Below are 20,529 nucleotides of genomic sequence, written 5' to 3' on the forward strand. Positions count from 1 at the left end.
CTCTTGGAGTAATATCATCATTGAGAAGGCATGTTCTAAATAAAAGAGGAATGAATTCTAAAAGTAAAAAATGTTTTTTATAATGTTTTAATTACTTATTAAACTAAAAGTAGCTTAATATCACTTGTTGTCCATTTTGGATTGTACTGAGACAGCAATAGAAAACTCAAAAACAGAGGACTTTCCTGTAGTGCTTTGAAGTGGTCGCCTTCAATACAGCAGGTTCAGGTTCGATCCCTAGTTGGGGAATTAAGATCCCACATGCCTTGGGGCCACAAAAAACAAAACATAAAACAGAAACAGTATTGTAACAAATTCAATAAAGACTTTAAAAACAGTCCACATCAAAAAAAAAAATCTTTTAAAAAGTAAACTCAAAAACAACACTGAAAAGTGAAAAGTGAAAAAAGTCGCTCAGTCGTGTCCGACTCTTTGTGATCCCATGGACTATACAGTCCATGGAATTCTCCAGGCCAGAATACTTGAGTGGGCAGCCTTTCCCTTCTTCAGGGGATCTTCCCAATCCAGGGATCGAATGTAGGTCTCCCTCATTGCAGACAGATTCTTTACCAGCTGAGCCACAAGGGAAGTCCTGATAGCCTGTATAAGGCTCAAATATCTGTAGCCCTTTAAAGGATCAGCAATGCTCATGCAAATGAATGGAGGTTTAGTGAAGTCTGAAAAGGCAAAAATAAAATCTGATAGAGGATAATAATATGAGAAACTGAAGAAAAGATGAAAGCTTTCCAGAGAGGCAGCTAATTTGAATTTAAGCTTCTCATGAAAAAGAGACATAAAGGTTTGAGAGGCAATAGGAGGGAAGGGAAAATTGGGCTGGATAAGGAAGCCAAAGGGAATAATATTAACATTTCTTTTCATAGGTGAAAGTTACTACATTAACTAGGTAGCTTTTTTTCCTTTTTGTTTGAAAAAGAAAGACTGAGAACAACTCAGTCTGCAAAGAGAGAGCCATGTTACGCATGGGGAAAATTGGAAGCTCATGGCCTATAGGTTAGCTGTCTGGTCATCAGGTATTGGTCTGGAAAGAATCTTTATGTGGCCTGGACCACTTTTCTCTCTTCCCTTTGTTCCTCATTCCTATTTGGACTGCCTTCTCAGTGCTTCATCTTCTACCTTCTACTCTTCCTTTTAATTCCTACTTCCCTATGCTGACATTGTTAGGAAGGTAAGAGCCTCACTTTACAGGTAAAGCTCTTCAGGGTGTGTGGCCCCCTGAGGTCACACAGCTGGTATGATGAGACCATGGGTCTTCCAGCTCAGAATCTGATGTGTTGTCTACTCTTGTGGTCTGGGCCTGTCTAGCAACTTGACTTCCATGCTGTAGATCTTCAATTAACACTTTTTTTTTTCCCTACTGATACATACATAGATAGATACCTTTATCCCTTGAAGATAGATGAGTGTTGGTAAATAGAAATACCAAAGTTATCTGCATTAATAAATTTTTTATTTTATCCTGCTTAAGTAGCATCTGTCAACAACTGGAAATGAAACTTTAACTCTTTGTTTTTTGTCTGCAAATGTTTTGCTTTTGTCCAAGATGAGAGCTAAATGCTGATTCCACAGAATGAAATCTTGCATGTGGATTCTATATAGTACACTGAGTTTTTAGATATGTGCTATAGATTAGTGACCGTATATGGAGACCAGGGTATTCATAGGCAGTGTGGGGTGTTATACTCCCTGAAGGTGGAATTTGCTGCACTTAGTTTTGCGTCCATGAGCCTAGCCTGCCTCTGGTATGTGATCGGTGCTTAGCACATATTTATTGAAGTAAAGGAGCTATTGTTTCCCTCTTTCTCTCTACGGGGTGTCTGCCAAGTTCACAACAATTCTCCGTTCTCTGGGAACTCAGAATTGGCACTGGCTATTTCTTCCCTGAATTCTTATACCCACCCACATCCAGTCATAGTTAACTGACCATGGTTGATCACCCGACTCTATCAGGGCCAAGTTCCCCTCCTTGAAATTTGGAATCGGAACACTGAGGGGCTGAGGGTCAGTCTCTGTGGCTAAACCCAGAATATAAAAATGTAAGAACTGTAACAGAGCTGTCTTATAGATTGAATGTTGGGGAAAGCTAGACTTTCAAAGTAAGAAGCTGAAGCCGGCATATAGAGAGGAGCAGACAGAATATTGAGTAAAATTTCCAAGGGATTCCAGCCCATTCTGGAATGGGCAGTCTTGGTTGCACTTCTGCATTTGATCTGTGAGACACCCTCATGTGTTTATAAACCATTCTCTTTTGTATTTGAGTTGATTCAAGTTTGGCTTGCATGTAACTAAAAGTCTTCTACCACTATATAAAAATTCAGATTTATCATTTCAGTGAAAGAAGTTTTACTGAACAGAAAAATATTTAAGGGAGAGAGACCGAACTTAGTTTAAAAATTATAACATAAATCAAATGGGAATTACATTTATATTAAAAATAGATTTGGGGGACGTGGTAGAATAACGCTGAAGGGCTCTGTACATTGTTAGTTTTGAAGTAAGAGGAATTTTCCATTCAAGATGAAGTGAGAATGTGCAGAAAGAAAAATAATAAGTGTCTAAAGAACATAGACAATAGTCAATGATTAAGTTAAGGACCGGATAGTTAAAATGGGCTATGTGAGAAACTGATGCTTTCTGGACATCAACCCTCATATCCAACCCATCCCCATATCCTGTCGCTTTTCCCACCCAACAACCTCTTGAGTCTGTCTCCTCCATCCATCATTTCGTGTGAAGACTCCTATGGTGACCTTCTGTAAGTAGACTACTGACCAGCAGTGTTTTGCCACACTGTGACTAGAGTTATCTTCTAAAAAATGCCCAGTTGATCGTGTTACTCCTTCCACCTTAAAGTGGTTTCCTTTTGCTCTTCCCCGTAAAGCCGTGTAGGGAAGATCCCCTGGAGAAGGAAATGGCAACCCACTCTAGTATTCTTGCCTAGAAAATCTCATGGACAGAGGAGCCTGGTGGGCTACAGTTCATGGGGTTGCAAAGAGTCACACGACTAAGCACATACACACACTTAAAGCTGTGTAACATGCAGCTGCTGTGTGCCCACCTGCCTCATCTATACCCACCTGCCCCCTGTCTATGCTCCTGCCTGGACATCCTTTCAGCTCCTTGGTGTGCCAGGCTTCCTCCACCATGGGACTTGTGCACAGTTGTTCCCTTTCTTGGAACATTCTTTTCTGCCACCTTTACCCAGCTTTCCTTGGTTTCTCTGACTAGATCATTACTCCCAGTGGAGCACTGTGTATCTACTTTCTTCCTTTGTCATAGTAGTTATTTAGCTTTTTTTAAACTTTTTTTTCTTTTTATTATTTGGTCATCTCTCTATTATACTAGACTGTAAGCTTCACAAGGGCAGGACGTCTCTGCTATAGCCTATTATTTTAGTCCTAGCCATTAATATTAATATATAGGATGACCAACAGGAGATTAAGAAACATTTGTTGAAGGAATAATATGTAGAAAGGTAAAAGAAATAAAAAGCAAGCAAAAAAAAGAAAAACACCCAAAACAAAACAGCCTTCAATTTTCCAACCCTTTTTCAAAGATTCAGTTCAGCCCCTCAGTCATGCCCATCTCTTAGGGACCCTATGACCAGGTTTCCCTGTCCATCAGCAACTCCTGGAGCTTGCTCAAACTCATATCCATTGAGTCAGTGATGCCATCCAACCATTTCATCCTCTGTCATCCCTTTCTCCTCAAGCCTTCAATCTTTCCCAGCATCAGGGTCTTTACCAATGAGTCAGTTATTCGCATCAGGTGGTCAAAGTATTGGAGTTTCAGCTTCAGCATCAGTCTTTCCAATGAATATTCAGGACTGATTTCCATGAGGTTTGATTGGTTTGATCTGCTTGCAGTCCAAGGGACTCTCAAGAGTCTTCTCCAACACCATAGTTCAAAAGCATCAATTCTTCAGCACTCAGCTTCCTTTTTTTTTCAGAACAATTTTATTTTAGCTATTGTTTTCTTTTTTTTATTTTTTAAATTAGTTTACTTATCTATTTTTTAACTTTACAGTATTGTATTGGTTTTTCCATACATTGACATGAATCCACCATGGGTGTATATGTGTTCCCCTTCCAGAACCGCCCCCCCCCCTCCCCATCCCATCCTTCCAGGTAGTCCAACTCTCAAATCCATGCATGACTACTGGAAAAACCATAGCTTTGACTAGATGGACCTTTGTTGACAAAGTAATGTCTCTGCTTTTTAATATGCTGTCTAGGTTGGTCATAGCTTTTCTTCCAAGGAGCAAGCATCTTTTAATTTCATGGCTGCAGTCACCATCTACAGTGATTTTGGAGCCCAAGAAAATAAAATCTGTTACTGTTTTCATTGTTTTCCCATCTATATGCCATGAAGTGATGGGATTGGATGCCATGATCTTTGTTTTTTGAATGTTGAGTTTTAAGCCAGCTTTTTCACTCTCCTCTTTCACTTTCATCAAGAGGCTCTTTAGTTCCTCTTTGCTTCCTGCCATAAGGGTGGTGTCATCTGCATATCTGAGGTTATTGATATTTCTCCCAGCAATTTTGATTCCAGTTTGTGGTTCATCCAGTCTTGCATTTCACGTGATATACTCTGTATATAAGTTAAATAAGCAGGGTGACAACATATAACCTTGACGTATACAGCCTTTCTCAATTTGGAACTAGTCTGTTGTTCCATGTCTGGTTGTAACTGTTGCTTCTTGACCTGCATACAGATTTCTCAGAAGGCAGGAAAGGTGATCTGGTATTCCCATCTCTTTAAGAATTTTCCACAGTTTGTCATGATCCACACAGTCAAAGGCTTTAGCGTAGTCAATGAAGCAGAAGTAGATGTTTTTCTGGAATTCTCTTGCTCTTTCTATGATCCAACAAATGTTGGCAACTTGATCCCTTATTCCTCTGCCTTTTCTAAATCTAGCTTGAACAACTGGAAGTTCTTGGTTCACGTCCTGTATAAAATTCAGTTGTTTTAATTTCAAAGTTTCTCTTCAGTACTAGGCTACTCATGAACAGTATTATTAATAACACTAAAATCCTTTTTACAAGTAAGTATATAAGTTTATCAGTAGCTAAAATATAATTAATGTTTGTAGGATGCTTAGGATAGCTCACAAAGGCCTGTTGACTCTAGAAACTACTGTGTCTATAACTAGTTTAAATTTTTTAAATTATTTTTTTTGATTATACCATAAGTTTCATGTGTATGATTTTGACTTCGGTATACACTACCATGTCCTCACTGACAACAGTTTAAGTTTCATTTGTCATCATGTTATTGACCCCCTTTACCCATTTGCCCTCCCTCTAACTCTCGTCCCTGCTGGTAGCCACTACTCTGTTCTCTGTATCTATGTGTTTGTTTAGTTATTAATATTTTGAGTATCCACAAAATCACAAAGTTCTTATCTTTTTCCATCAGACTTGTTTCACTTGGCATAATACCCTCAAGTTCCATCCATGTGTTACAAATGGCAAGATTTCACCTTTTTTAATGACTAAGTTGTTTTCCATTGTGTGGAAAACACATCTTCTTTATCTTTTAATCTGTCAGTGGTCACTTAGGTTGTTTCCATGTTGTGGCTATTGTAATAACGCTGTGTGAACATAGGGGTGGATATTTTATTTTTTTGATTAGTGTTTTCACATTCTTTGGATGAATACCTGGAAGCGAAGTAGCTATATTATATGGTAGATGCCATATACCTACTTGAAACAACCCAATTACAAAATGAGCAAAGGAGCTGAATAGACATTTTTCCAAAGAAGAAATTAAGATAGCCAACAGACACATGAAAAATGTTCAACATCACTAAGTATTAGAGAGATGCAAATCAGAACCACAGTGAGATAACACTTCATGCCTGTTAGAGTGGATATTATCAAAATGTCCACAAATAACAAATGTTGGAGAGAATGCAGAGAAGGGGGAACCCTCACACACCATTGTTTGGGATGTAAATTGGTGCAGCCACTGTGGAAATTTTTTTGAGATGCCTCAAAAAATGAATAACAAAAGTAAAACAGTAGTTTCAAACCTTGAAATATACCAAGACCCTGTGGCCCTTGAGAGAGACTTAGGGATATGGAAGGAAAAAGGACTCCAATTACTAGCAACTCCCAGAACTTTGTATAAGATGTTCTGACAGGTGTGTCCTGAGGTCTGCCATTCTAATAGTGAGCATGGGACTGGGAAGATGGGAATGGAAGGGAGCCTTGGGGACCATTTAGGGGAACAAGGGCCTCACAAGCCAGCTGTTAGGACTGGCTAGCATAAGTCCCTTTTCCTTTCTTCTGTGTATGTTCCTTTTGAAAGTGTATGCATTTAAGTAGAAGATACAGCTTACTCCACTGGAAGAAGACGTTTTTGCATCTAGACTCTGGAAGTAGCTGTAGAATTTCTGCATAAACATTCCACCCTAAGAGGAAGAAGAGGAGATCCAAAGGTAGAAAGATTGGAATGAGCAGGGAAGTGAAGTCAGCTTATGGAGATGATGTTAGACACTGCTGGAGAAAAGGGTGAAAGGTACTCAGGGAATGAAAAGAGAGAAAAAAACACAGGCTGATTGACTAAGGATGAGGGACGTGAACTTTGTGCTAGTTCAATGACTAGATTTTCTGACAAATATCCCCAGAGCCCATAGCTCAGTAGAAGAGCCAGTTACTTTAGCTAAACTTGTCTAGAAAATATGTTTTATTTTAGGAAAGATAATCTGGTTGCAAAGTTAAGGAAAACCTGAAATCCTGAAGTTATCAAATTATATAAGCAATTACATGGCAGTGAGTTGTTTTCATGAAATGAGGTAGTACACGGTGCTCTGAGAAAAGCTTTTTTAATTAAAATTCCAACAAAGAGGATTGTCTAAAATTAAGTCCCAGCATACTTTCCAAGGCAGCTCAGTGGTGAAGAATCCACCTGCCAATACAGGAGATGCAGGAGACACACGTTCGATCCCTGGCTCAGGAGAAGGAGATGGCAAATCAGTCCAGTGTTCTTGCCTGGGAAATCCCATGGACAGAGGAGCCTGATGGTCTACAGTTCATGGGGTCACAGAGTCAGACATGACTTAGCAACTAAAACAGCCAAAAAAAAAAAAAACTTTCCAAAGAGTTTTACAACACCATCCATGCCGTATGAAACACAGGAATTCTGATCAGAACACATTTTTTTCAAGAATTCCTCGCCCTGTTTTCTTTCACTTGGGAGGTAGCCTCTTATTCGTGTCTGTTGGATGTAACCAGTGAACCAAACACTTGAAACCAATTTGCTAGTTTGAGAAGAGGTTATTGATTCTCACAGCATGTATATACTTGGGGAGTTTCACTGTTTAACTTTACATTTGGATGATTCTAGCCTCATGCTACTTTAAGTCAGGCAAACTGGGTAAAGAATGTAGATTCTCTTTCTTCAGTGGAGTTTTCAGGGGTGTTGAAAAATGTTTAACAGATCTGAGTACTGCCTTGAGTTTAAAATACTGTGTGTGGTTCTCAGAAAATGTCTGGTTAGGTGAGAGAGTTTTTATGTAAACATGTGCTTTTATTTTTGGGAGAGTTGGGAGGATGTTGGGAGAGAAATTGCCTGTGCGTTTTTGCCCAGTGCCAACAAGACAGTAGAAGTGATTGATAATACACCAAATTAAATAAATGTATTTCAGGATCTTGTTTAAGTGATCAGTGCTTGAGCTGTTGGCAATTTACTGCTTTCAGAATTGCAAAACCCAATCAATGTTTTATTCATATTGTATAGCATTATTGGTCATATGTATTAAATTTGGATTTTTTTTTTTTGGTCTTATGGGCATGTGAGATCTTAGTTCCCTGACTAGTGATTGATTCAAAGCTGCACCCCATGCAGAGGAAGCATGGAGTTTTAACCACTGGACCGTCAAGAAAGTCCCTTAAATTTGTATTTTTGAAGTAAAAACCTTCCTCCATTCCTGCTGGAAAGGAGGAACAGAAGGAGTATAGTATCAGCACACAAAGACTCCCTGATCTTAGGCTTGTTTTTCACTAATAAAACATTGGTTGAATATCAATAGTTAATGTTCAGCTCTGAGTGGGTGGAAAAACTCAGCGTATTTGAGGTCAACACCTCTTCTGGATGTTGTTGAGGAATAGATGTAAGGTGGTGAAGCCACAAGCTACTGAATGTTTCCCTTCAGATCCGGGAAGTGTGTGTCTTACCCTGCTGCAACCACTGCTCCCCTCCACTTTTTCCCAAGGATTTTTATTGGTCCAGAGAAGGTTCATTCTAGCAGGGAGTCTGCCATTTCGAACCATATCAAGCAGCCTTTGTAACAAGGAATGATTTATTGTTCCCAGCTGTCATTCATAAGATGACCATTATGAGCAAGTCTGCTGATAAATCCATGGCCATAAGGGAGGATTTTAATTTATGACAAGGAAAATCTCTTTCTGCTTCATGGGAAGAGGCACATCTGACCTTATCTGTGTGAGTTTATGGTGGGAGACAGGCCCTGTGGGTATTTGTTGACTTGAACTGAGGGGGTCTCTCTAATATGTAGTTAAGTTTCAGAAGTAAAACTTCCTAGGTTCTTATTTAAGGCGAGCAGTTGGTGCAGGAAAGCATCAAATTAATATTTTTTTCAGACATCTACATTTTTGACTGATTTAATTGACAAGTTGTTTCTCTTTCAGGCCCCATGATTGATACAGAGGGCTGTCATATGAACCAGAGAGGGTAAGTGAAACCAAAGAAAGGACTCTAGTGTATAGCCAAAAGCATGCCACCAGGGGTGAGAAGGAGCAGATGTCTTGACAAACGGAGCATGAGACCAGCTGTGGGTGGTCAGGTGGGACCATGAGAAATATTTAATTCTCTGTGGTGATGACCTGCACCGAAACTCACAGAGTATATTGCCCCATCTTAAGGATCTTGTGTCAGAACTTTTCAAAGACTGTATGGCAGGTGCACCAACCATGCAACTCACATAAACAAATGGTTCTATTTCAAAACTATTATACACTTTAGTGATGAGCAGTTTGGGAATCCATCTGCTGAATTTCTTGAGAAAACCTCCAGAGAGTCACAAGTAACTCTAAGATGGAAGCCACTTATAAGGTGTGAGATGCATCATTTTTAGGTATTGGGCTTCCCTTGGGATTCTGTCTGCAGCCCAGTCTAGATCAGGTCACCTGGAACTGAAATTCTTCAGAGAGACAAGAACAGGAAGGAGTTATGATTATGAAGGATGATGCAGAATGCGCTGTGCCCTTTGCTCAAGGGATGAACCAGCTTTTAAAGGGTGGTGAGGACACTGGCAGGGTGATATTTTTAACATATGAACTGACTTACCCCTCTGAACCCCTCTGGCGGCTCCTGTTGCCTTGACCTTTCCCATCAACCTCATTCAGGCATCTTTATTGTATCAGGGAAAAAAGGAGATTCACCAAAGAACTGGGGGGGAAAAAACTTTTGATTTTCAAAAGTCAAGACTCAAATGGCACTTGGCCTAGAAATTATAAGATAATTTGGACCACAGCGTCTTGCTTCAGAGAGAACATGCAGTTTTCCAGGTGTGCTGGTAGGAGGTGAGGAGAGGGCTAGATCTAGCGGAAGGGAATGAGCTCTTAGATGTTGGTGGGAGGTGAGGAGGAGGGAAGTGAGTGGGAGGGGAGATGGGAGCAGAGAAGGCTCTTAGAAGCTGCTGGCCCCTCTCTCTTCTGAGAAAGAGGCTTTGGCCCTGCTCCTCAGAGGGAAAGGTGGTAAGTACAGAAGCCCCCAATAGCTTGGGTTGTCATGACTTTCTAAGAAGACTGCAAAACCCCAGGAGTGAAATGGCTACGCAGTGTCTAACTTACGGAGAGCCTGAGACCGCCTCAAGGAGTGAAGTGTACACTGCACACGGCTGTTATATGGAGTCCTCCGTGCTCAAAAGTGCCCCCAGAGTATAACCAAGGACTCACAGCCTTCTATTGGCATCTAAACTGGGGACATTCTTGGAGGAACTGAGCCCTTACTTGTGGGATCTGACTCTACCTCCAGGAGATAATATCAGAATTGAATCCATTGTAGGACACCCAGGTGGTATCAGAGGAGTGGCTGGTGTCAGGAAAAAAAAAACCCATGTGTTTGGGGTTGAAAGTGTTGTGAATAAAAATAGTTCAGACTTTTTGACATCTTCCCTCTTTTCCAAGGCACAATTCACATTTTACCTATTCCCAGGCATCTTCCCAGACCTCTCAGTTATTATTTTATCTATCTTTGTGTTCTTATAGCACTTCACCTATTCATTACCCCTCTTTATCAAAGTCGGCCTTGTACTGTGGGTTAAGTTAGGGTCAGCTGCTGGCTATGAACCCCAGAATTGTTCTGTCTTCTGTCCTAATAGCACCTCCCATGAATTCAGCATCCTAGACTGGCAGGTGTTTTGGTGCCTGGTACATAGTAAAGCCTCAAGATGTATTTGTCAAGCTAAATTGAATCAAAGATTCTAGAACAATAATGAAACCTGAGACAGATCCTTGAAGGAAGATTTCATTGGCTGTGTCTATGATTCCCTTACTCTCTTTCTTATTTTTCCCCAACACTTGATTTCAGATTTTTTTCCCAACATACAAAACGTTTTAAAGGATCATTTGGAGTATACCCATTTAACACCACCTATTTTCTATAATATATGTTTTATTATATGTATCTATATATGTTTACGTAGCATTACTTTTTTAATCTATCCATCTAGCCATCCTTCCTTCCCTCTGTCAATCTAAATTATGTTTTCCTCACCACCTTTCACATACAACCAATGTGTGAGAGACCTTCAACTCTGGAATCAGATCTGAGATTCACTCCTGGATTTTTCCCTTACTCATTGCCTGGCCTTGTGGGTGATGCTTACCCTGCATTTTCAACCCCCCTGTGTAGTCAACAAGGGTCCACTGAAACCTATTTCACAGGTTGTGGTGAGGAGTAAATGAGATGATGTAGATAAAGGGCCAGGCGCAGAGTAAAAAAAAAAAAGAGTGTGTGTTCAGTACATAGAAGTAAGAGAAAAATTACAGTGTCAATATTTATTTCAGCCATCAGCACTGACTTGCAATGATTTGTATCTCTGTGTTCTTGCTTGTAGCCTCTGATTTGGGCCCAAAAGGAAAAGAAGTTCAGAGGAGACAGTGACTCTCAGACTCTTCCTTGTTAATGAGCAAGAGTTCCCTGGATCCAAGAGGTAAGTGAGAGGTGATCTGGGTTTTACTGTGGAAACTGCATTCTGAATTCTCTGGGCCAAAAAGGCCATGGAGTCAACTGTAGAATCACTGCTTACCTACTTTTATCCACACAAGATGGAGGATCTTCACACTCACCTAAAATTCAGTAGAACCTTTGCTAAAAATGGAGATGATTGGGAGAGAATGTCTCCCAATGGGACTCCCCTGAAGCCCTAAAAACCATTTCCTGAGCCCCTTGGTGCAGGGATTTGTGTATTTCCTGAATGTAGGCCCACACGAGTTCAGTCTTCCACTCTCAGGTGACAGGCTGTCCTCAAATCAGGGTACCAGAATTATGCCCAGATCATCTTGCTCCTAAAATGGCCCTGGAAAGCTGTAACTAAAGAGTGGAGGGCAAGATCTCCTTCCCCGTGGCCTTAGACCAGTCAGCGCTGGAGGTTGTTGCAAGATTGAAAAAAGGAAATCTCATCCTCTGTTTCCAGCGTGTGCTCCCACCATGCACATCCCCAGTCATCACAAAGCCCTTCATACCCCTTAGTTTAAACATGTTGAATATAGGCTGGTATGAATATTATGGTTCAAATGAATAGAACTGGCCTGCCCATATGAATTGGTTTTTACTGAACACTTAGAGTGGGGGCTCTTGGTTTCAAATTTGTTTTGGTGTTTGCTGAAAGAATTATCCTTGTATGAATGAGAAAGTGAAAGTGCCTAATGTCCTCTTCATAATTTCCAACCTAGATGATGTACCACATTACTCTAGAGCTCTGTTAAAAATACAAGTGCCTCCTTCCTCTCCCCCCACCCTTGGATTCCACTCCCAACCCCAAGAATCTGAGTCTCTGGTAGATCTTGGGATAGCCCACAGGAATCTACATTTTAAAAATCTCTACAAAGTATTTTACTTCATAGCAAGACCTAAGAGCTATGTCTTTACTGTAAAGCTTTTTAGTGCTGCTCAAAAAAACAGGGAGAGATGAAGTGTGTCTGCTTTTGAGATGCAAAATCTTGCCTGATATTTTCATTTTTGCTTTGTGTTCTATCAATTGATGGGCATATAATGGAAAACTAACTAAAATGAGAAAATGGGGAATACTTCCAAAGTAGATGAAGTTGGGCGTAAAATAGAATAAGGACAACCCAGGAGAGTACTTGAAGAGACTCTCTACAGGAGCAAGAGCTGGCAGAGGTTATCATGGCCAATAAGGAAAGCAGGCAGGGGATTAGTAGGCAAAGGGCATAACCTAGGACCAAAAAGTAGATAGGGAGGTGGAATTACTGTGTGTTACCCCAAGCCTCCATATGTCACATTTTAACATCCCAGGCATCTGTTGGCTGAGTTCCAGCTGGGATGGAGCTGTCATTGCTTACGCAGAGCAAATTTTGTTGTTATTCTTGGTGGCGTAACTAGACAGTACTTCCTCATTGTTTCAGTCAGCAAATAACTTAAGGACTATTTGAACACAGAATAAAATCCTAGTTGTTTTAAAACTTACTCTTGTCATATGCTGGTTAGGTCAAGAAAACAAGAACGTCAAAACCTTCAAATCAAGTGTTAGTTGCTTGGGAGAAAATTCCAGAGATAATAGTGGAATGCTTTTAAAAGAAATACTGCATTCTCAATGTTCTTGATGACAAAGATACTAATATCACGTGAAAATGGGAACAAATATGACAATTTTGAGTTGGCCTAGGAAAGTGGGAATTGAAATGTGAAAAAGTTAGAGGTATAGTTAATTGGTAGCATTTTTTTCTCTCTCTAATGCTATATAATAGTGATGCATTTTATAATCAATGGCGTCTTTTCATCAGAACTTACTTTATTCAAGTATAGTTGATTTACAATGTTATATTATTTTCTGCTGTACAGTGAAGTTATTTTGTTATACATATATATATATTCTTTTTCATATTCTTTTCATTATAGTTTATCATGTGATATTGAATATAGTTCCCTGTGCTATGCAGTAGATCCTTGTGTTTTCCCATCCTATATATAATAGTTTGCATCTGCTGATCTCAAACTCCCTATTCATCCTTTCCTTACTCACCTTTACCTTTGGCAACCACAAGTCTCTTTTCTATGTCTGTGAGTCTGTTTTATAGATAAGTTTGTGTCCTATTTTAAATTCTACATGTAAGTAATATCATATGGCATTTACCTTTCTAACTTACTTCACTTAGCGTCATAATCTAGGTCCATCCATGTTGCTGCAAATGGCATTATTTAATTATTTTTAAGGGGCTTCCCATGGGACTCAGTGGTAAAAGAATCCATCTGCCAATGCCAGGGACGCAGGAGACGTGGGTTTGATCCCTGGGTCAGGAAGATCCCCTGGAGCAGGAAATGGCAACTCACTCCAGTATTCTTGTCTGGGAAATCCCATGGACATAGGAGCCCTGGAGAGCCCCAGTCCATAGGGTCGCAAAGAGTCAGACATGACTGAGCATGCGTGTATGCATTATTTTCTATGGCTGAATAGTATTCTGTTGTATATATGTACAACATCTTCTTTATCTGTTCATCTCTTGATGCACATTTAGGTTGTTTCCAAGTCTTTGCTATTGTAAATAGTGCTGCTATGGACATAGGCATGTATGTATCTTTTTGAATTATATTAAATAGTTTTGTTTAGATATATACCCAGGAGTGGGATTTTTAGATCATCGGGCAACTCTGTTTTTAGTTTTTTGAGGAATCTCCATACTGTTCTCCATAGTCGCTGCTCCAATTTATATCCTCACCAACAGTGTAGAGGGGTTCCCTTTTCTCTATACCCTCTCCAGCATTTATTATTTATAGATTTTTTGATGATGACCATTCTGACTGGTGTGAGGTGATACCTCATTGTAGTTTTGATTTGCATTTCTCTATCAGTGATGTTGATCATCTTTTTATGTGCATGTTGGTCATCTGTATGTCTTCTTTGGAGAAATATCTACTTAGGTCTTCAGCCTATTTTTTTTTTTTTAGTGGATTGTTTCTTTGTTGTTGAGTTGTGTAAGCTATTTTTGTATTTTCAAAATTAAACCACATTGGTTGCATTATTTTCAAATATTTTCTCCCAGGCTGTAGGTTTTCTTTTCTTTTTATTTATGCTTCCCTTTGCTGTTCAAAGGCTTGTAAGTTTGATTAATACCCATTTGTTTATTTTTGCTTTTGTTTCTATTGCCTTGAGACTGACATAAAACATTGGTATGATTTTTGTCAGAATGTCTTGCCTGTATTCTCTTCTAGGAGTTTTACTGTATCGTGTCTTACATTTAAGTCTTTAAGCCATTCTGAGTTTATTTTTGTGTATGATGTCAAGATGTGTTCTAACTTCATTAATTTACATGTTGCTGTCCAACTTTCCCAACACCACTTGTTGAAGAGATTGTCTTTTTTTCATTATATATTCTTACCTCCTTTGTTAAAGATTAATTGATCATAGGTGTGTGGGTTTATTTCTGGCCTCTCTGTTCTGTTGATTCATATGTCTGTTTTTGTTCAATATCATGCTGTTTTGATTGCTGTAGCTTTGTAGTATTATCTGAAGTCTAAGAGGGTTAGGGCTCCTGTTTCTTTTTTTCCCCTCAGGAGTGGCAATGTGGGGGTCTTTTATGATTACATATACATTTTAGGATTACTTGTTGTAGTTCTGTGAAAAATGTCATGGGTAATTTGATAGGGATCACATTAAATCTGTAGACTGCCTTGGGTAGTATAGCCACTTTAACAGTGTGAAATCTTCCAATCCAAGAGCATGGGATATCTTTCCATTTCTTTGCATCATCTTCTTGTTTCTTTATTAATGTTCTATAGTTCTCAGCATATAAATTTTTCACCTCCTTTTCAGGTTTTCCTAATATTTTATTTTTTGAAATGCAATTTTAAGAGGTATTATGTTTTTCACATTCCCTTTCTGATATTTCATTGTTAGTGTAAAGAAATGCAACCAATTTCTGTGTATTAATCTTGTATCCTACTACCTTGCTGAATTCATTTATCAGTTCTAGTAGTTTTTGTGTGGAGTCTTTAGGTTTTTCTGTATATAGTACCATGTCATCTGCATATAAGGACAATTTTACCTCTTCTCTTCCAATTTGAATACTTTTTTTTTTGATTGCTATTGCTAGGACTTCCAATACCATGTTTAATAGAAATGGTGAGCATGAGTGTCCTTATCTTGTTTCAGATTTTAATGGGAAGGCTTTCAGCTTTTTACTGTTGAGTGTTATATTGGCTGTGGGTTTGTCATAAATAGCTTTTATTATGTTGAGGTATGTTCCCTCTAAACTCTCAGTGATATCTTAGATTCAGTGTAATGTGGTATTTGTGTTGGTCTTTACAAAGAAGAATATTTAAGAAAATTCTGTAAATAATATCCTGAAAAAAGCATATATAAAATTATAGAGAGAAGTCCAGGGAATCACAGACCTTGTATGTATAATTTCCTTAAAAGATGCTGTCTTTGAAAAAAGAGAGAAGAGCCACTGTATATTTAAACAATAACCATATTTTAAAAGAAAAGAAGCTGGATTTCATTAAAAAGGAATGATTCCTATTTCATTGGAATTTGTCTGGAGAACTAAGTAGGCACATGAACAGGAACTGATGGATGGACCCAGGTAGGCTTGCAAAAGGTTTTTGTAATAGGGCAGTTGTTCATTCCCTCCTCTTGGGTTCAAGTACCCCTGAGAAGCAATCATTTTCTCTATAGTTGATGCCTCACAGTAGAATCCCTCAAGACCATAATCCACAAGTCCCACACCTCTTTCATTTGCTGCCCCTTTGAATATCTCAAAGTAGCTTACATATAAACCTCACTTGGCTCTTCCTCAGGCTAAACATTTCTCTTCAAAGATACACCATAATCTCTTCTCTTGAGACCTTCCTCTCCTCCCGTTTCTCCTCTGAATCCCCTCCAATCTGTCCATATCCCTTATAACTAGGTGGGTCCCAGTTTGCCCAGGAGTCATTTTCCAGACCCATTTATCACCTGAAAACCCCTTTTCCAGACTCATTTATCACCTGCAAACCCTTTTATTCTGAAAACTGTCCTGACTAGGATATTATCATATGTGGTCAGCCTACTTACAGCTGAATGCACTACCTAAAGGGTGGGCTGAGGAGTAAAAATGAGAGCAGGGCTTTCACTGTCCTCCATCTTGGTTCTTGACACGTGCAGTCAAGTGGATGCATTAGTGACACGTGAGTCATACATTACACCGTTGCTTCCTGTGAAGCTTGTGGTTGATGGTGCCTCTCAAAGCCATGCCTTCCCTATACAGTGCTGATTCTGGTGATTCCATGGCGTTTGTTTCTACAAAATTTCATGGTGTTAGAAGTCAACCCATTGTCCAGTCTGTTGAGAACTTTGTCATCCAAAATGCTGTCTTATTCCTTCCAACATCCAGCTATCGGAAGATGTAATCTTGCTTTTCTGTTTCATTATCTAGGTTCTTGATTAAAATTATTCATAGGATAATCTTGTGGCATATCACCCCTTTCCAATTTTACCTCTGTTTGCATCCTGGGGTCATTTAACATTACAAACTCACTTAATCATAATATCATGTAGGCCATGTATTTCTTCCTTTTGAATGATAGTATTCTGGGAGAACTTAGTGAATACCTCTGAAGCTTCATGTCTTTTCCTAATCTATGCATCTAGGTCTTGGACCAGAAAAAAGGAAAGCAAAAACAGAGTTAAATCTAATGTGACTTCTTAGTGCACATCTTGTTACCCCCGTGGGGCCCTGCAAATGACTGACACATAGACTAGGTCAGTGCTCCATGAATATTTGTTGATCCAGGCACAATTTTTCATTGGGAAACAAGCAAAAGATCTTGTTCATGGCTCTTGCTGTGAAATAAAAAAAAAAAAAGCTGATTTCTTTACACCTGTCAAGGACATCTGCTTTGGGACGTCCCACACATAGCTTAGGTCCACACCAGAGTATGAATTGACTATTTGCTAATCATGTAAATATTATTGCTGAAACGAAAACATGATTGAGGCTGGAAGTGTGAACCAAATGCAGAAAGTGCCAGCTCTTTAATGTAAGCAATTAATTAAGCATCATCTTTTAAGTCTGGTGATAGGTCCCAGGGTGTTAATCAAATCAAATATCACCAGCTGCAGAGAGAACAGGTTTTCAGGAAGCATTTCCTATACCAAGGGGGAGGGGGAGGTGGCACTGAAATGTATTTCCTGAGGCTCCAATAGCTAAGGACACCTATAGAGGGATGGTTGTAAACTGCTTTGTGGGCACATCTGTAATAGATCAGATAAGCAGTATGTGCAGTCAGCTGAAATGGTGGAAACAGCCCCTGTTTGGAAGCCAGACAGGACTGGGTTCTCCTCTTGGTTCTGCTTGTGATTTTACCCTGGAAAATCACATCATCTGTCTGAACCTCAGTTTCTTCAGCTTTAAAATGGAGATGACATTACCTATCTTGTAGGGCTTTTGTACAGGTAAGAAAGATGGTAGTGCCCCGGCTGCAGAGAGGGTTCTGTATGGTGACTGCTAATGACAGAGTGTCTTCTGGTGCCCACTCTGCTGCTGAAATCTCTTGTTTAACCTTGGTCATATCCTCAGCTTTTTAGAGCTTGCACTGCTCCAGCTCTGAAGAGGTAGAAGTGTACTAGATGGTGTTCCAAGGATAAAAACCCATCATTCTGTGACAGGGATGGGAATTAGGGCAATTTTGTGATAAGCAGAGTGAGGCAAGGGGTAAATGCACTGATACATGAGAGGGTGGTCTGGTCATCAAGGGTGACATCCCACAGGGCCTTCATTTCCCCACTCTGATCACCTCCTTACCCCCAGAGCAGGCTGTAGGCCACTGGAAATGAGCTACCATCTCACCCTGGGCCCTCACCACCACACCTGCCTAGCTGTCATCACAGGCAGGGGTTCATGGTGGACCATGTTTGTACAGGACGGAGAGACGCTCAGCTCTATGACAAAGGCATCTTGAAGTGATTTTGCAAAGTGGAGACGGTCTGTCTTAAACTCTTGGGGTATTTAAAATAACATTTTTTTTCCCTTTATTGCAAGTTAGTACATGGTCACTGCTAAAAACTATGAACACACAATAGTTTAAAGCAATTACCATTAATTAACCTTCTATGTATGTTCCTTCTAGTCATTTATATACAAAGCATAAATGACCTCACGGTGTCACCCTATCTTGTAATACACTTCTCTGGGTACCTTTCCTCCTTCCTCATGACTGCTGTTTTAAGCTTTACTGATTTCTGTTAATATAATAGGCTTCCCTGGTGACTCATATGGTAAAGAATCTGCCTGTAATGTAGGAGACCCAGGTTCGATCCCTGAGTCGGGAAGTTCCCCTGGAGAAGGAAATGACTACCCACTCCAGTATTCTTGCCTGGAGAATTTCATAGACAGAGGAGCCTGGTGGGCTACAGTCCATGGGTTTGCAGAGTCAGATAAGACTAACACTTTCTTTCTTTCACTACTGATGTTTTAAGTTTTACTGATTTCTGTTAATATAGTAGTGCTTTGATTATTTAGCAGAGGTCTCCAATATGGGGTGCTTGCCTCTCAGGCACATGCAAGATAATCTATCATGAAGAAAATTTCAGAATTCCTATTTATACTTTCATCTCTCCTTTTTAAAATTGTATGTGTGTATATAATGCATAACATATATGAGTCTGGAGGAGATAATTCAGAGCTGGGATGTTGGCTCAAGGATGCCATCAGGGACTGAAGTGCTGTCCAACTTTCTACCCTTCTGTCTTCCATGCAGACCTTTGCCTTTTGGCTTGCAGCCTCACATTTGCAATGTGGCTGCTGCACATCTAACCTTTACATCCACATTCCAGGCAGGAATAATGGGAAAGAATAAGGGTAAGTGATTTTCTCCTAGTGAGGCTTTGCTGTTTATTCAGAAAGGCATGTTTTCCTTCTAACTGGTCAAATGAGTAAGTTGAGAAATTGAAAATTTGAGCTTTTCAGCCTCTTTGACAAAGGAAGTCAAAGGCATGGGAAATTGTGGATTCTGTAGGGGTATATAGTCCATAGGGTCTGCCACAGTGTGTCTCCCCAGAAACACACACACACAGACACGTAACAACTTTGCCAGATAATTCCAGGAAGTTTCTCTAAGTAGGGAGTGCGAGGGGAGCCACTCAGTGGGGCCAAACTGAAAGAGAGCAGATCCAGCACATTCTCAGCTTGGCCCAAAGCCAGGGAGCATGAGAGAAGCAATTTGTGGGGAGAAGCTAGAAGTCAAAAGATAAAGAGAAACTCTATGAGTGGGAGGGTAGAGAAAGCAGAGTGGCACTGAAAGTTATAAGCACCAGACATGGTACTAACAGTGAAAAAGACATACAGTGCTGAAGAGAGGGGGAGAGAATGATAAAGCAATAGCACAGTGGGGAAAAGAGAAACTCTTATAAGCATCTGAAGTTCAAGGGAGTATGCTGCTCTGGAGGACCAGAAGTCAGCTTCCTGTGAGGTCTGTGGGTGGGGAAGGTGGTGGTGGCAGAGGACATCATTCAGTGAAAAGTTGGACCAAATACTATGAACTGTGGAGTCACAAAGCATTCGTTAGAAATTCAGGGGGTGTTCTCCAGAAGGTCTGGTGACTTGGGGATTTGAAGTCTGATAGGGAACAGTCCCGGAGAAGGCAATGGCACCCCACTCCAGTACTCTTGCCTGGAAAAATCCCATGGACGGAGGAGCCTGGTAGGCTGCAGTCCATGGGGTTGCAAAGAGTCGGACACAACTGAGAGACTTCACTTTCACTTTTCACTTTCATGCATTGGAGAAGGAAATGGCAACCCACTCCAGTGTTCTTGTCTGAAGAATCCCAGGGACAGCAGAGCCTGGTGGGCTGCCGTCTATGGGGTCGCACAGAGTCGGACATGACTGAAGCGACTTAGCAGCAGCAGGGAACAGTCCAGCAAGATAAAAGTCAGCTTTGCAGAAGGCTGAAACATGGTGTTAAGTTAGATTTTATACATAACTTCTAGTGGAGTTTATGATGGCAACTTGCAGTCAATTCCCTACAGATTTGGAGGATCTGATCATGACGTTTGAGATTATACACGTTGCCAATAACATACACACAAGCAGCAAAATAATTAACATTGTCCCTGAAACCATCCTATAGGACCCATGACAGACTTTCCCCAGTTGTGTAAAGTATAGATCCTTTTAGTATCTTTCAGTTCAGTTCAGTTGTCCAGTCGTGTCTGACTCTTTGCGACCCCATGAACCGCAGCACACCAGGCCTCTCTGTCCATCACCAACTCCCAGAGTCCACCCAAACCTATGTCCATCGAGTCGATGATGCTATCCAGCCATC

General features: G+C 40.2%; 1 long non-coding RNA gene across 3 annotated transcripts in view; it reads left to right on the forward strand.

Annotated features, from left to right (window-relative positions):
- LOC145510685 (uncharacterized) overlaps positions 1-20,529 on the forward strand; it is a 171,146-nt gene that overhangs the window by 84,505 nt on the left and 66,112 nt on the right. For all 3 annotated transcript variants that reach the window (XR_014057215.1, XR_014057212.1, XR_014057216.1), the window contains exons 3-4: positions 8,673-8,715; positions 11,105-11,200. This is a non-coding gene — a long non-coding RNA (uncharacterized LOC145510685). The remainder of the gene's footprint in view (positions 1-8,672; positions 8,716-11,104; positions 11,201-20,529) is intronic.

Source organism: Giraffa tippelskirchi, chromosome 1 (assembly GCF_054371585.1).
Source record: "Giraffa tippelskirchi isolate mGirTip1 chromosome 1, T2T-mGirTip1v1.2.pri, whole genome shotgun sequence".
NCBI classification, from domain to species: domain Eukaryota; kingdom Metazoa; phylum Chordata; class Mammalia; order Artiodactyla; family Giraffidae; genus Giraffa; species Giraffa tippelskirchi.